A 14,973-nucleotide genomic window follows, 5' to 3' on the forward strand; every position below is an offset into this window, starting at 1 on the left:
TCTGTGGTTAGAGAAGTGTTGGGTAACAGATAGCTATCACGGTCTTCTGTCCTTGTACTTTAGTTTACACCAGTAATTCCTTGATAGAGTAGCTTTTTGAGTTTGAGCACAGGGTTTTGGTGTTGGTTTGCACATAGGTTGCGGGCCTTTGAGCCAGGGTCGTAACACTAGCATTCAAGTCTGCCACAATTATAATTAACCAGAACCGTTAACTCTTTCACCTTTCAGCATTACTAATATCAATATTACATAACACTTTTCTCAGTGGCTCATCACAAAGTCCTGAGTCCACACAGGTGCTCGTCTCGGCCTGGCCTGTCTTACAGGTTCTGTGTGTGTGTCAGAAGGTGGCCCTGCTGTAATGTCACCGTCCAAAGGCGACCCCTCGCCGTCCCCCTCTCCTCTCCAAAGAGAGACCGGTGCCAGATGGGAAGCATTCCAACAGCATCCATCAGCCAGCATGTAGGTGTGCAGTCCTTTCTGTCCCACCACCTTGAGTGGCTTGGAGAACTTGCACTGAGTCTTAGGAAGAATGCCAGGTTTCTTAACCCGAACGTATGAGCCACACGGGAATGACACACTCTTCGCACCTCGCCTTTGATCCGTGTATGCCTTGCTTCTGTCCTGTTGCACGGCTACTCTGGCGGCTATGTCCTCCGACGAGTGTGGTGTGGCTTGTGGAATCTGAAATCCAGCCACATGGAGTTTGGTGCGCATAGGCTTACCATGCAACAGTTCTGCTGGTGAGTTCTGTGTCACAGAGTGAGAAGTAGACCGGTAGGCCTGTAAGAAGTCTGTTGTAAACTCCTTCCATTGCCTGCCTTCCAGCGAGGCCGTCTGCAAACTGTCTTTCAAACTGTGGTTAAAGCGTTCTATTTCACCATTTGCCCGTGGATAATACACAGATGACTTCCTGTGCACTATGCCCCTGTCTTGGAGAAACGCCTCAAACTCCTGAGACACAAACTGAGAGCCATTGTCAGAGACGAGCTCTTTCGGATTGCCCTCTCTGCTGAAAACTGTAGATAGGAATATTGTCACAGTCCGTGATGTAACCTGTGGCACAAAAGCTATCTCAGGCCACTTACTGTAGTAGCCTATTAGTGTGATTGCAAAGCGACAGTCCAGGGGCGCTTTATCAAAGGGCCCCACCACGTCAATTGCCAGTTTCTCCCAAGCCCCAGTAGGATAGGGCACAGGCTGCAGTGGAGAGGTGCGTGTGACTGCTGACTTGTCATGTGACTGGCATGTGTTGCATGCTTTGATAGCCGACTCAACCTGGGCATCCATGCCAGGCCACCAGTATACTTCTCTGAGTCTCTGTTTTGTCCTCACGATTCCCTGGTGAGTGTCGTGAGCCAGGGAGATCAGTTTGGGCTGTAGACTTTCTGGGACGAGCAGTCTATATGGGCCTCGCACGACACAGTCATCGTGTAGAGAGAGTTCGTTCTGTAGTTTGAAGAACATCCGTAGGTCCGGGCCTAGATCCTTTTCGGATTTAGGCCATCTGGAGGTGAGTATCTCACGTAGTTTCAGTTGCACTGGGCAAGGAGTGCATGCAGCTTTGAACTCTGCCGCCGTGATAGCTGAGAGATTAGAGACAAGGGCTACCACTTCCACGTCCTCCTCCTGGCTAGGTTCTGAGCCGGGTAGTGGGAGACGGGACAGGCAATCCGCAGTGACGTTTTCTCTGCCGGGCTTGTACTGAATGTCATAGCAGAATGACATTAGCCTAGCGGACCACCTGGCTACGCACATGCCCGCTCTACCTTGACCTTTTGAAGATAGCAGTGTGGTCAGGGGACTGTGATCTGTCCGTAGTGTGAAGTGTCTTCTCCACAGGTATGGCCTCCACTTTTCCGTTGCCCACACACAGCCCAGCGCCTCTTTTTCCACAGTAGAATATTTTCTCTCTGCCTGGGACAGCGTGCGGGAGGCGAACGCCACAGTCCTTTCTGAGGCGTCCGGATGCATCTGGGTGAGGACGGCGCCCAGACCGTAGTCCGATGCGTCTGTAGTGACGACCGTGGGCAGCTCAGCGTCAAAGAGTGAGAGTGCAGGGCTATCAACTATGAGTCCTTTAACTGCCTCAAAACTCTGCTGAGCCTCAGGAGTCCAGTCGAATGTTGCTGACCCTCGGAGCAGCGCTCGCAGCGGCTCCACGACAACGGCGTAGTCTGGGATGAATTTTGAATACCACGCTGTGAGCCCCAGGAATGACCTCAGCCTGATGAGATCTGTAGGTGGGGGTAGCTCAGACACAGCAGCAGCGTGAGATGCGTCAGGTTGTAGTCCCTTTGCTGACACTGTGTGCCCCAGGAAAGTCAGCTCTGTTTTCCTGACGTGACACTTGGAGTAGTTGAGCTTGAGCCCCGCATCGTCTATGCGTCGCAGCACCGCAGTCAGGTTCCTGTCGTGCTCCTCCACTGATGTACCTGTGACAATGATGTCATCGATATAGCACTGGACCCCCGACAGACCTTTAAGGATTATTGACATCATCCATTGGAAGCAGCTGGGTGCCGATGCCAGTCCGTACGGCACTCTCTTAAAGCGAAACAGTCCATCATGAGTAATGAATGTCGGCAAGCTACGGCTGTCCTCGTGTAGTATAACTTGGTTATAAGCACTCTGAAGGTCTAATGTCGAAAACAGTGTTGCGCCCCTTAATTCTGTAAACAGTTCCTCCATGTGGGGTAGTGGAATCCCATCTATGACTACTGCCTTATTTGGCTCGCTCAGGTCTACACAGAGGCGTAATTCTGCGTTTTTCTTTGTAGTAACAACTATGGGTGAGATCCATTCAGATGCCTCTACAGGCTCGATTATGTCCTGCTCTACCAGTCTCTTTATCTCCTGGGATACAGCTGCTCTAACTGAGAATGGCAACCTACGTAGTAGTGGTTGTTGTACAGGTCTGACTTCTGGACGTATTTTCACCAGATGTGTGAATGCCTTTGCACACCCAAGTGTATTTTTCTCAACACTGGTCGCAACTGAATTTGTCTGGTTGCACTGAGCTGACGTGACCTTGCCGTCTAGTATCTGCATCTGTAACGCAGTAAACAGGTCCCTCCCTAACACTGGAGACCCATTTTGTACAATGTAAATTTCTGCGTCAGTGCAGCGCTCACCAAAAGCTACACTAGCCTTCAAGCATCCATGAACGGGGATTGCATTACCTCCGTAGCTGACTAGACTTAGCTTTGGTGTTGTAAGAGATGCATTAGGGAATAATTGCATGTAACTCGCTCTGGGAAAAATAGACACAGCTGAACCTGTATCTAGCATGAGCTCAATGTCCTGACCGTCTCGTTCATCTGTGCTAACCTGCACTGTACACACTATCTTTTCAACAGAACGTGCACCATCTACCATGCACAATACAGTCACTTCAGGTACAGTATCAGACTCGGTTACCTCACTCACTCTGTTAGAACCCTGACACACTTTTGAAAAATGTCCCTTCTTTTTACATGTGTTGCACAGTGCATCCCTAGCAGGGCATCCATCAAAGCTGGCGATTGAGGAGAGCCACATCGGTAACATGTCTTACCCTGCATAGACTGTGTATAGGCAAGGGTTGCGGTGACGCATTAAAATTACCCCGCTGTGACTTGTACTGTCGCGAGCGTGAGAACTGGACCGCCTCTACCGTGCTTTCCGGCTGTCCCTGAAGCATGACTTTTGCCTCCGACACCGCAGTTTCTATCTGACCAGCGATCATTACAGCCTTGGTCAGTGTCAGTGGAACTTCCAGTAGTAATCGCTCCCTGATGCGTGCTGAGTTGGTCTTTTCGACCAGCTGGTCCCGGATCATTTCCTCTTCCATAACCCCGAACTCACAAGTTGTAGCTAGCTCTTTTAGAGAGGCAACGTACTGGTCCGTGCTCTCGCCATTGCGTTGGCTACATTGACGAAAACCGTAGCGCTCCGCCACTACATTCACTTTCCGTGTAAAGAACTTTCCAATAACTGATAAAGCTGTGGCGTACTTATCATCTGCCACCGTCATTGTATAGAAAAGTCTCTGTCCTTCCACTCCCAAACAATGGACGAGCAGGGCAAGCTTGCGCGCGTCAGGTAGCTCCTTCTTGGACATGGCTAGCAGGTAATTTTCGAACGCGCGGATCCATGCCTTGAATGGAATGGCTGGCTCTCCGCCGTTTTGAAGAAAAGGTGCCGGTTGGCTTAGGTTCAACATCGACATCGTCATCGCCAATATGTTATGTCGTAGTAAGAACGAGTAATGGACACTTTAGTACCAGCGTCTGTCTTTATTCACATCCATACCAAGAGCTATCTTGCTCAGTCATTCACTCTACCCTGTGTGTCACACAGGAGCACATCCATCCCGGTGTAACCCATACTCTATGTTAGAGCTCCGCCTACAGGCCTAATGGAGACACCACAACCCACCAACAGAATGGCCCGCTAGTTTAAAAAATCCCATAAACATCTCTTGTTGCCATTTGTAATGGGAAATATTAAAGGACAAAACGATGAGCCGTTTACAAATCATTCTGAGTCATTATTAATAATAGAAAAGTGTATTTCACCGTGGCCACAATGAAAGGACAGTTTACAGACAGATACATCATGTTCACACAGTAGCATCTGGCCATAAAGTGACAAAGAGCTCTGGTCAGACGTACATTAAATACACAGTTTCAAGACGTAACACCATACATCAGATATGATGACGAAAGTAAATAAAAATGGTTCCCAGTCACGGTAATCAACCTTGGCTAGGCGGTGATGTTTGTTATGTTCTTAACTGGAATGCTAAACAACCTTGCTAGCAGAGAAAAGGATTTAGGTCAAAAGTCATCCTCTCCTCACATTAAAAGGACCGTAGTCTCTGCCAGTGTCTGACAATGATAAAATGATATCTCAACACAGATCTATAATGACATGATAATATATTCCATGACAATGGTGTATTGTACTTGTGCTGTATAATGTCAATACATTTTAATCTAATCTCATTTTGAGATCAGTCGCAAATCGCTACCTATAGAATGGGTCAGCATGGTGCAGTGCAATGCCGAACCTCTCAAGCTGTTTTGCACACAGCTCCTTTGCCTTATAAGGAGCTGGCGGGCGTGTCTGTATGCAAATTCAGGTATACAAGAACATGCATTGCAGTTTAAGAATGAGTGATGTTTTTCATTCATAGGAACCCAGCTGCGATGATTTTGGCCACTTACGGAGACTGCTTCACAAGTTCAGGAATCCAGAGGATTTTTGTAAAGGTATTAGTACATTAGTAGTATGTGTTCCATTTCCTCCCTCTAGTTGGATTTGGGACCAAATTACTAACTACTGTATCTTTGTTCCCCGATAGCAACAACTATGTTCTCACCTTCACACACTTAAAGTCCTCTGTTAGACTTGTTACTGGTAGCTGGAGAATGCCTCTCCCATACAATGCCACACTACTAATACAATGAGGAACTCCACACCATTTCCTAACGTAAGACTTAACCAATCTCTCAAGCCTTTCTACCTTTGATATTGGTACTTCCTATTGACAATGGCCACATCAACTTAGGGAATGTTCCAAACTGAAAACACCACCTATCCCCTCTACAACATCTTTCCTAAGTTGTTCACTATCATTCAACTCCTCATTATCCCAAACCTTTCACTATAGTTTGTCCCTTATAGATGGAATTTCCTCCTCATCTACGTACAACTTTATCTCTACTACCTTCCCTCTGGTCAATGAAATGCTTCTTGATTTACTAGGTTTAATCTTCATCCTAGCCCATTTGAGATGATCATTTAACTTCTCCAGTAATCTCGTTGTACAAGGCACTGTCCTGGTCACTAATGTCATGTGATCCATGTAAGCTCTAATTGGTGGGAGGCACAGCCCGCCCTGCCGTCTCTCCCCACCTGCCACCCATTTGAGGCTCTAATAATTACTTCCATCACCATTGTGAATGCTAGTGGGGAAATAGTACACCCTGCCATAATGCCTATCTCTAGTCTATGCCATGCTGTTGTAAAATCTCTAGTACTAAAGCACATCATTATATCTTGGAAGTATGCTTTCACCAAGTCTACAATCTACATGTAAATCTATTTTCTCTATCTTGGCTGATTGAATCTGGTGCCATATCATGCTTGTGTGTTCTATGCATCCGGAAAATCCTGGGATTCCTGCTTTTTGCACTGTGGTGTCTATTAAACAATACATTTCTAGGTAGTTTGCTAGCGTCTGTGCCACTATATTAAAGAAAATCGTACCTTCTACATTCAGGAGGGATATGGTCCGAAACTGGCTACAGTGAGGACTCTTTCTCCTTGTGAATCAGGATTTCTCCTGCTCTACACCAAGCTCTTAGTATAACCTGTTTATCCAGTATTATGCTCATTAACCTCCACAAGAATCTGAGTACATCAGGTGCACTTTTATAACCCCGGTAGGGGACTCCATTCGACCATGAGGCTGAAGAAGCCTTTGCACGCCTTACTACAGCTTACACTCCCTTCCATCTTAGTGGACTAATATCCATCATACTCTATCTCTCCTAACGGTGGTATGTCTATAACCTATACACATATGCTCTAGCTCGTACCCCCCCCTCCCGGACCCCCCATTGGATAATCCAACCATTATTTTTTTTCATTTCAACCTTTATTTAAAATCGTAAGCATCTGAGGTTTCCCTCATTTACAGAAACTACGATTGTACAGTACATAATAAAAACAATATTCACAGAAATTTAAACACCAGAGTAAAACAAATTTAAAAACGTTTAAAAAATAATTTTAAAATATCAACTAAAACAGTTACAGGTACACAATGGTCTGAAATCATACATTTAAACATTCCAAGGGAAGGGAGAACCTCCAATTTTAGCGTGAGTTGAAGGACATTCCATGAGTTAGAGGCATCAAAGGAAAATGCTGACTTCCCTAGCTCAGAACAAACTTGAGGGACCCTATGAACCATCCAGTCATTCGATCGAGTTGAATAGGTTCCAATATTCCAATCTAACAGTGAGGAGATAAACAGGTTGTTTACCAATAAGGGCTTTAAAAATAAATAAATACCAGTGTTTATTGCGCCTTTCTGCAAGAGTAGGCCAACCCACCCTATCATACAGGACACAATGGTGAGTATCATATCTGTCACCAGTTATAAATCTAAGAGCTGAGTGATATGCAGAATCCAGAGGTTTAAGAGTTGATGCCGCAGCATGCCTATAAATTACATCACCATAGTCCAAAACTGATAAGAAGACTGATTCCACAATTCTTTTTCTACTAAATAGAGGAAAATTGGATCTGTTTCTGTACAGGAAACCAATTTTCTGTCGCAGTTTAGTGGCAAGATTTTCCACATGGAACTTAAATGTTAATTTCTCGTCGAGCCACAGGCCAAGCTATTTATACTCAGTGACTCTCTCTATACAAGAGCCACTGACAGTAGATATCCTCACATCATCAAAGTTAATATTCCTTGCTCTTGAAAATAACATAAACTTTGTCTTACTAGCATTAAGAACCAATTTAAGACTAGTAAGGGCATCCTGTAGAGCATAAAAGGAAAGTTGCAATTTATCAAAGGCCAGCTGTACAGAGTCTGCAATACAGTACACAATTGTGTCATCAGCATACAAATGGGCATGACATCCATACAAAGAAGAAACAATATCATTAATATAAATTGTAAAAAGGACAGGACCCAAAACTGAACCTTGTGGCACACCTTTAGTCATGGCCAAGAATTCAGATTGTGCTTGACCTAACTTCACACACTGCCACCTAGAAGATAGATACTCCTGAAACCAGACACAGGCATTATCATCCAACCCAATGTTAGATAGTTTCTTTAGAAGTAAGTAGTGATCAACTGTATCAAATGCTTTTGATAAGTCAACAAAGAGGGCAGCACAATGTTTCTTCTTATCTAATGCTGAAATAATGTCATTTGTAACCAAAGTGATAGCTGATGTTGTACTATGTTTGGCTCTAAACCCAGATTGTTGAGAGCTAAGTATGGCGTTAGTTGAAAGGTAAAATTTGAGTTGTTTACTTACTAGTGTTTCCAGGACTTTAGCTAAGCAAGGTAGCCTGGAGATAGGACGATAATTATCTAAGTTATCACTATCACCTCCCTTATGTAAAGGAATCACCCATGCAGATTTCCAAACTAGAGGAAATCTACCTGATGAGATAGAGAGATTCAAAATATAAGTAATCTGTTCAGCGATAACTGGTGCAGCCAACTTAATAAAAAAAGACTAAGTTATCCTCACCTGTAGAACACTTTGCATCGATTGATTGCAAAGCATCAAATACAGCTGACTGTGTAAAAGGTTGAAAGGAGAAATGGGAAGTGACCAGGGGCGGATTTAGGATTGTAGGAGATCCGGGGCTTAGCCCAGATGGGCCCCCCCCCCTTTTTTTTTTTTTTTTTTTATTTTTTTTTTGGGCAGGCAAGGGGTGGCTTGGAGGGGGTCCGGCACAACCCCCTCCACGATAGATATTTTTTGAATTTAATGAACCTGTACGTGCAATTTCCTGCAATATAGAGCCTTCAATCTTGACCAATAAAGCTGCTCTTTTCACTATAAAACTCAGTTAACCCGTTATGGTTAGATTTATATATTGGGGGGGGATATATCATATTTTTCATATAATCAAAAAGTGGTGGAGCAAGATCATACCTTTGCTCCCCCAAGTTCAATAGTGGGAGAGCAGAGATGCTCCGAATGCTCTTATGGCCAGGCGTCTATGATTCACTGATACAAAGTAAAATAGTGCAGTGCAATAAAATAGTTAGTCAAATAGAATAAAATAATGCAATAGTGCATTGCAATAAAATAGTTATCATCGTATTTTTTCGGGAGGCCGGTAAGGAGTGCATTACATTAGTCGAGTTGGCTTGAGATAAAGGCATGGATCTGGTTTTCAGCGTCCTTTTGATTTATAAATGGCCGTACTTTAGCTATGTTTCTAAGGTGGAAGAATTAAGTTTTTGTCAACTTGTTGATTGTGATTTAAAGCTTAGGTCTGAGTCTACCATAACACCAAGACTTAACTCACTCAAATACAGTTAGCAGCTGGATAGACCACAGATGGAAATTAGCTTCTGCTAAATCTGGTGCAAACATATTTTCATGTAACAATGATGAATTGTAAAAAAAGATTTTATTTATTTTTTTTTTATTTTTTTTTAAATAGATTCTGGGCTTTTCAGAATACATCCGGGGCTTGAGCCCAGGGAGCCACCCCCTAGCTCCGCCCCTGGAAGTGACGCCCACAGGGTACAAACAATCAGAATCAACAGGACAAGGTCCATTATAGTTCCTATTAAATAAATTACCAGCCTCTGCAAAATGCCTATTGAAGGCAACACAAATTTCACTCTGCTCAGAGATCACACAGTTTTCAACTTTAATATGAGAGGGTAAAGAATTAGATGATTTTATTTTGTTCACCTTCACCGCACTCCAAAATTTTGCCGGATTAGAGTATGAGTTTGTAACCAACTCCAGATAGTAATCAGTTTTAGATTTTCTTATTATAACTTGTTCCTAACCATACACTACCATTATATGCTAGCTTTTATTCTCTCCACCACTTCTAACCACATTGTCATTTTGGATTCATTGAGACCCAAAATTCTTGCTGTCGATATTTCTTGATAAATCACATCGAGATATGTAAGAATCCAGACCTTCCGGAAATTTTTTTCCGGTTGAAACCATTGTGATGCTATCAGCTTTTTAGCCACTGTGATACCAGATAAAACCAATCTCTTTCGCTGTTGATGTACTGCATACTCAAAAACATCATTCAGCAGTAATACAGAGGGGTGTACAGGTATATTCAGAATTAAGAGATTTGATAATTGCTGGGTCACTTCTTTCCAGAATATCTTAACTGGTGGGCAGTCCCAGTACATGTGCATAAATGTCCCCTCGTCCCCATTTGTACATAAGGAGCATTTGGAGTTTTGTTTAAGACCCATTCTGTTCAGTCTTATAGGAGTCAAGTATGTCCTATGGATATAGTTAAGATTGATTTGTTGATGGTCCGGGTTCCTTGATGCAAGTCGAACATTTGCCCAGGCTTCTTGCCACTCAAAGTCTATTTCCAGGTCTGGTATATCCCTCCTCTAAATAGAGTCTAGGTGGAGGGTTTCATACGAGGCCGTTAGTAATTGATGATAAAAATCTGATACAAAACCTCTCGATGTCTCTCTTTCATAGAAAAATTTGTGGTATCTGTGGTGTGCAATTGGTATCGTTAATGGAACACTGTGAGCCTTCAAACATGCCAATAACTGTGCGTAAAAATAATATGTGGACTTGGTGAGATTCAATTTTTTGCGTATTTCATCGAAACTACAAAAACCCTGTTTGTTGAAAACCTCTCCTAATGAGTGTATGCCTTGCTTTTCCCATCTAGGGAATCTTATAGGTTGTTTTCCAATCAAGAGTGCATTGTTATTGAATAAGGGAGTATGATTATGCCATTTATGTGGGATAGAATCTTTTTTTTGTCTTTCACGACGCCATATCCGGATCGCATGAGTGATTATGGGGCCAAATTTCCGTTCGCATTGCTTAATAATTATCAATTAAGCCTTAATTGATAATTTAGTGTATACTATGTCCTTCAGCCTATATGGAGCTACTATATTTTCTTCTAAATTTCTCCAGGATACTGATGCTTGGGGATCAAACCATGTTGTTAGTGATCTTAAAGTGTACGCCTTAAAATAGTCTGTGCAGTGGATCTTTTTATACGTGGTGGTTTGTTATTCCAAATAAATTTGTATGTGGAGGAGTATAATTCTTTCCAGTAACCCTTTGGAGGGGGTAACGGTAGCATTGAACTGAAGAAGTTGATTCTAGGTAGGACGTCCATCTTAACTATTGATATCCGTGCCTGTACTGAGTTTTTAAGTTTTGACCACCTGACAAGGTCGTATTTGATTTTGTTTTGGATTTTTATGTAATTGTGCTTCACCGTTTGGCTTATGGTAGGAAATATTTCAACTCCCAAACATCTAAAGTGTTTTACCATCGGTATCTCTTCTGGGAGGGTTATATTTCTTTTTGCAGGGGCGTTAAGTGGGAGGAAGGCCAACTTCGGCCAATTTATCCTAAATCCCGATAAATCTCCAAAGTCCTCAATCAACTTGAGAAGATGAGGCAATGCGGTATTGGGGTTTTGCATGAACAGTATTACGCCGTCCGCAAATAAACTCATTTTGTGTTGTGTGCCCTTGATTACGATTGGTTCTATGGATTGGGATTGTCTTATATATTGTGCTAAAGGCTCTAATGATAGATCGAATAGTCCAGGACTAAGAGGGCAACCCTGCCTGGAAGAACGTGATACCGGAAAGATTTCGGAGGTGATTGTGCCTGTTGTAATCATGGCCGATGGGTCTTTGTATAATACTTTAATCATATCAATGAATCCTTTTCCTAACCCCATCCTTTCTAATACTGCCCATAGATACGACCATTCCAACCTGTCAAAAGCGTTCATTGCATCCAGGGACAGCATCGCCTTAGGTGTGTTGTCTTCCTTGTTAGCATCTAGTACGTGTAGTAATCGTCTTATGTTATCAGTGATCAAGCGGCCTCTTATGAAGCCAGTTTGGTCCGGATGAATTAAAGACGTCATATGCTTTTGTAGTCTGATGGCTAATACCTTAGAGTACAGTTTGATATCGGTTCCGAGGAGGCTTAAAGGTCTGTAACTACCGCACTCGGTGGGGTCTTTGTCTTTTTTAAGGAGGACTGTTATGAGTGCAATATTGTCATTCTTATGGAAGTTCCCCTCCTTGACTGAGTATAAAATCATATTTAGTAATAAGGGACCAATTATGTCCCAACAGGAGAGGTACATTTCTGGTGGGATACCGTCTCTTCCAGGAGCCCTACCACTTTGCATTTCAGATATGGCCTCCCTAAGTTCATCTAGTGTGATCGGTGTTTCTAACTGTTTAGCGTCATCCTCTGAAAGTTTAGGAAGGTTAATTTGATTAAGATATGTGTCCATTTTGTTTTGATCGAAGGTCGTTTCTGATTTGTATAAGTTGGAGTAGAATTCTTTGAATGTCGTGTTTATTTCTTTGGGTTCTGTAACAAGTCCTTGTTGTGCTATAATGGTAGTTATATCTGCAAATTTTGCGTTGACTCTTAATCGCATAGCTAATAGGTGACTTGATTTGGAACCTTGGGAGTACTGCTGTTGTCTTGTGCTACGTATTTGCATTTCAGATTGTTGTCTGTATATGGCATTAATCTCTTTTTTTAGTATATTGACTTGATTTTCCAGTCGAACCGAGTTGTTGTATTGTAAAGAATTAAATAACGTTGAGTAAAGCGTTTCCAGTTCAGCCAGTTTTGAGCATCGATTCCTGCGTATTTGGGAGGAAAAGCTATCAGTGAAATCCTTGATCATTCCCTTTGCCGACATCCATAATATTCTGGGATCCTGCACCGAGTTCGCATTCATCTGTAGGAATACCGTAAGAGCTTCTTTGATTTGTGTAATGAATTCCTTGTTATTAAGCAGCATCGTGTTAAATCGCCATCTTGGGGCTCGGGATGATAGTATACCAAATGTTCCAGTAAATAACAGTGATCTGATAATGCATTGGGTATCATTTCCACATCGTAGTTATCAAATAGTCTCGGGGATGTAAAAACGTAATCTATTCTGGATAATGTGTTATGTCTCGCAGATCGACAAGAGTACTTCCGGGTCGTGGGGTTGAGTGATCGCCATAAGTCATTTACACCTGTAATCTTCGACCAATCCTTTAATGCATTAGATGCATTTTTTAGTTCGTTGGAAAAGGAGGGGTTTGATTTGTCCATCCTTGGATTCCAAATGGCATTAAAATCCGCACCAATTATAAATGAGTATTCGGGAAGGTCTAACATTACTCTGGTAAGTGTAGTGAAGAAACTAACTTCGTATAAATTTGGGGCGTATACCGCTACCAACGCTATTTTCCTGTTCTTGTGTAAAATCTTAGCTATAGTTATCCGACCATCTGCATCAGACCATACTCCCTTCAATTCAATATTCAACTTCCGTCTAACGACTATGGCTACTCCCCGAGTTCTCGTTCCAAAGGAAGAGTAACTAATGTTATGATATGTGTTGTCCGCTAACGTATCTATGTCTTTCTCTAAAATGTGCGTTTCGCTTAGCAGAGCCACGTCCACCTGTTCTTTTTTCATCAGTGTGAGCACGCTTTTGCGTTTGTGTTGATTATTTATTCCACCAGTGTTCCAGATCATTATATTCAAACTAGCCATAATCTATACATGTTGTTGTGTAGTTGTTGGTAATGCTTCTGGAGTGCGAAGCTACAATAGATGTACATCCAATTATTGAGGTCCCGTTGAGAGCCGAGCTTAAAAACATACATATATACAAATAAAAATCCCGTATTCCCTCCTCCCACAGAGAATCGTACAGGACTGTGTTCCATTAACACAACCTTCGCGTATAACTCCCTCCCTTAAACCACCGGATATCCCAGAATGATCCAATTATCCTTAACATTCCTATGTATACCATAGGATCTAACATTCTAAATTCTACCATAAGTAGAATGTCAACTGTGGCTTGGCCACTCTCCTGTTAAATAAAAATTAAAATAAGATAAAACTAAAAATAAAGACCAAAAATAAGCTTCAATTATCATACCATAATCACTTACATTTTATAAGAACTTGTGTAATTTATAATAACCCAAGAATAATATAGAGGTATTGAACTGAAAAGAGAACCTCAATAAATCAGAGAAAAGAGAAGAAAAAAAAAGAAAAGAGAACATTAACTTAGATCTTGAAAGAGCTTTGCTATGCTTAAACACCTAGAGTATAAATTGGAGAAGTAGTGGAAATATTTCCAATTAGTAAAAATCCGTTTTTAAATACGTATATGCAGCATTTCCCCTGGCCAGGGGTGGGCGATGATCCGTTGTGAAGAATATTATTCCGAGATGGGCCCACCGGTCCTCAGCCAGCCGCTGCTGTGATGGTTCTGTGGTTCTGCAGCTAGATGCTATTGGTTATTCCCCCGAACGTCTTCTGGCTGTATGTCTGGCCACATATTGCTGTTATTCCAGAATGTTCCATATATCAAAGAATGTTTTAAATGTTCTAGATTATTCCAATATGTCGTTTTTACAGTGTTAGAATGTTCCAGTATGTTCCGGAATGTTGTTAGAATTCCATACTCTTAAAATAAGGACCGCTTCAACGTCATGTTCATCTTCTCTGTATCGTTCCAATTTTAAATCCAATATGTCCGCAATAATAAAAGTCCAACGGGGAAAACATTCAATAACTCAGAGCTCGTAGGTCTCTCTGTCCCAAATCAGCGGTTCATTAAAGTTTATACGATATGGTGTCCATGCCTAACAGAGATTAAAAGGCCGTTTATACACTATCCTGCATTTTGTGCTGCCATATATTTGACTGCATCTTCAGGCGAGTTGAGGAAAACCCTTTCTCCTTGTTTATCGACGATGCGAAGTCTTGCAGGGTATATTAATATGGGTTTGTATTTCTCCAGATAGAGTTGGGACATCACCGTCTTGTACTTGGCCCGCAAGATCACCACATCCCGACAATAATCTTCAAAGAAGTGTATTGACATATCCCTGTGTTTCAGATTGCCTTTCATCCTGCGAGTCTCACAAATGATAATTTCTTTTATTCTGACTTGACGCAGGACAACCATTATCACTCTGGGTCTGACGTTATTGTCGTTGGATCGGGTCCCCAATCTGTAACACTGCTCCACCTCAGGTACCGTAGGAAGGATTGTTGGTCCCAGGATTTTCTGTAATTCTGTCGCAACCGCTTCAGGATGTGTGCAGCTCACCGACTCGTCCAGTCCGACTATACGAATATTCAACTTGCGATTTTGATATTCCATCTTGAATATTTTAGCTTTTTGTCCTTCATT

This window comes from Notolepis coatsorum (assembly GCF_963971535.1).
Source record: "Notolepis coatsorum genome assembly, chromosome: 4".
NCBI classification, from domain to species: Eukaryota; Metazoa; Chordata; class Actinopteri; order Aulopiformes; family Paralepididae; genus Notolepis; species Notolepis coatsorum.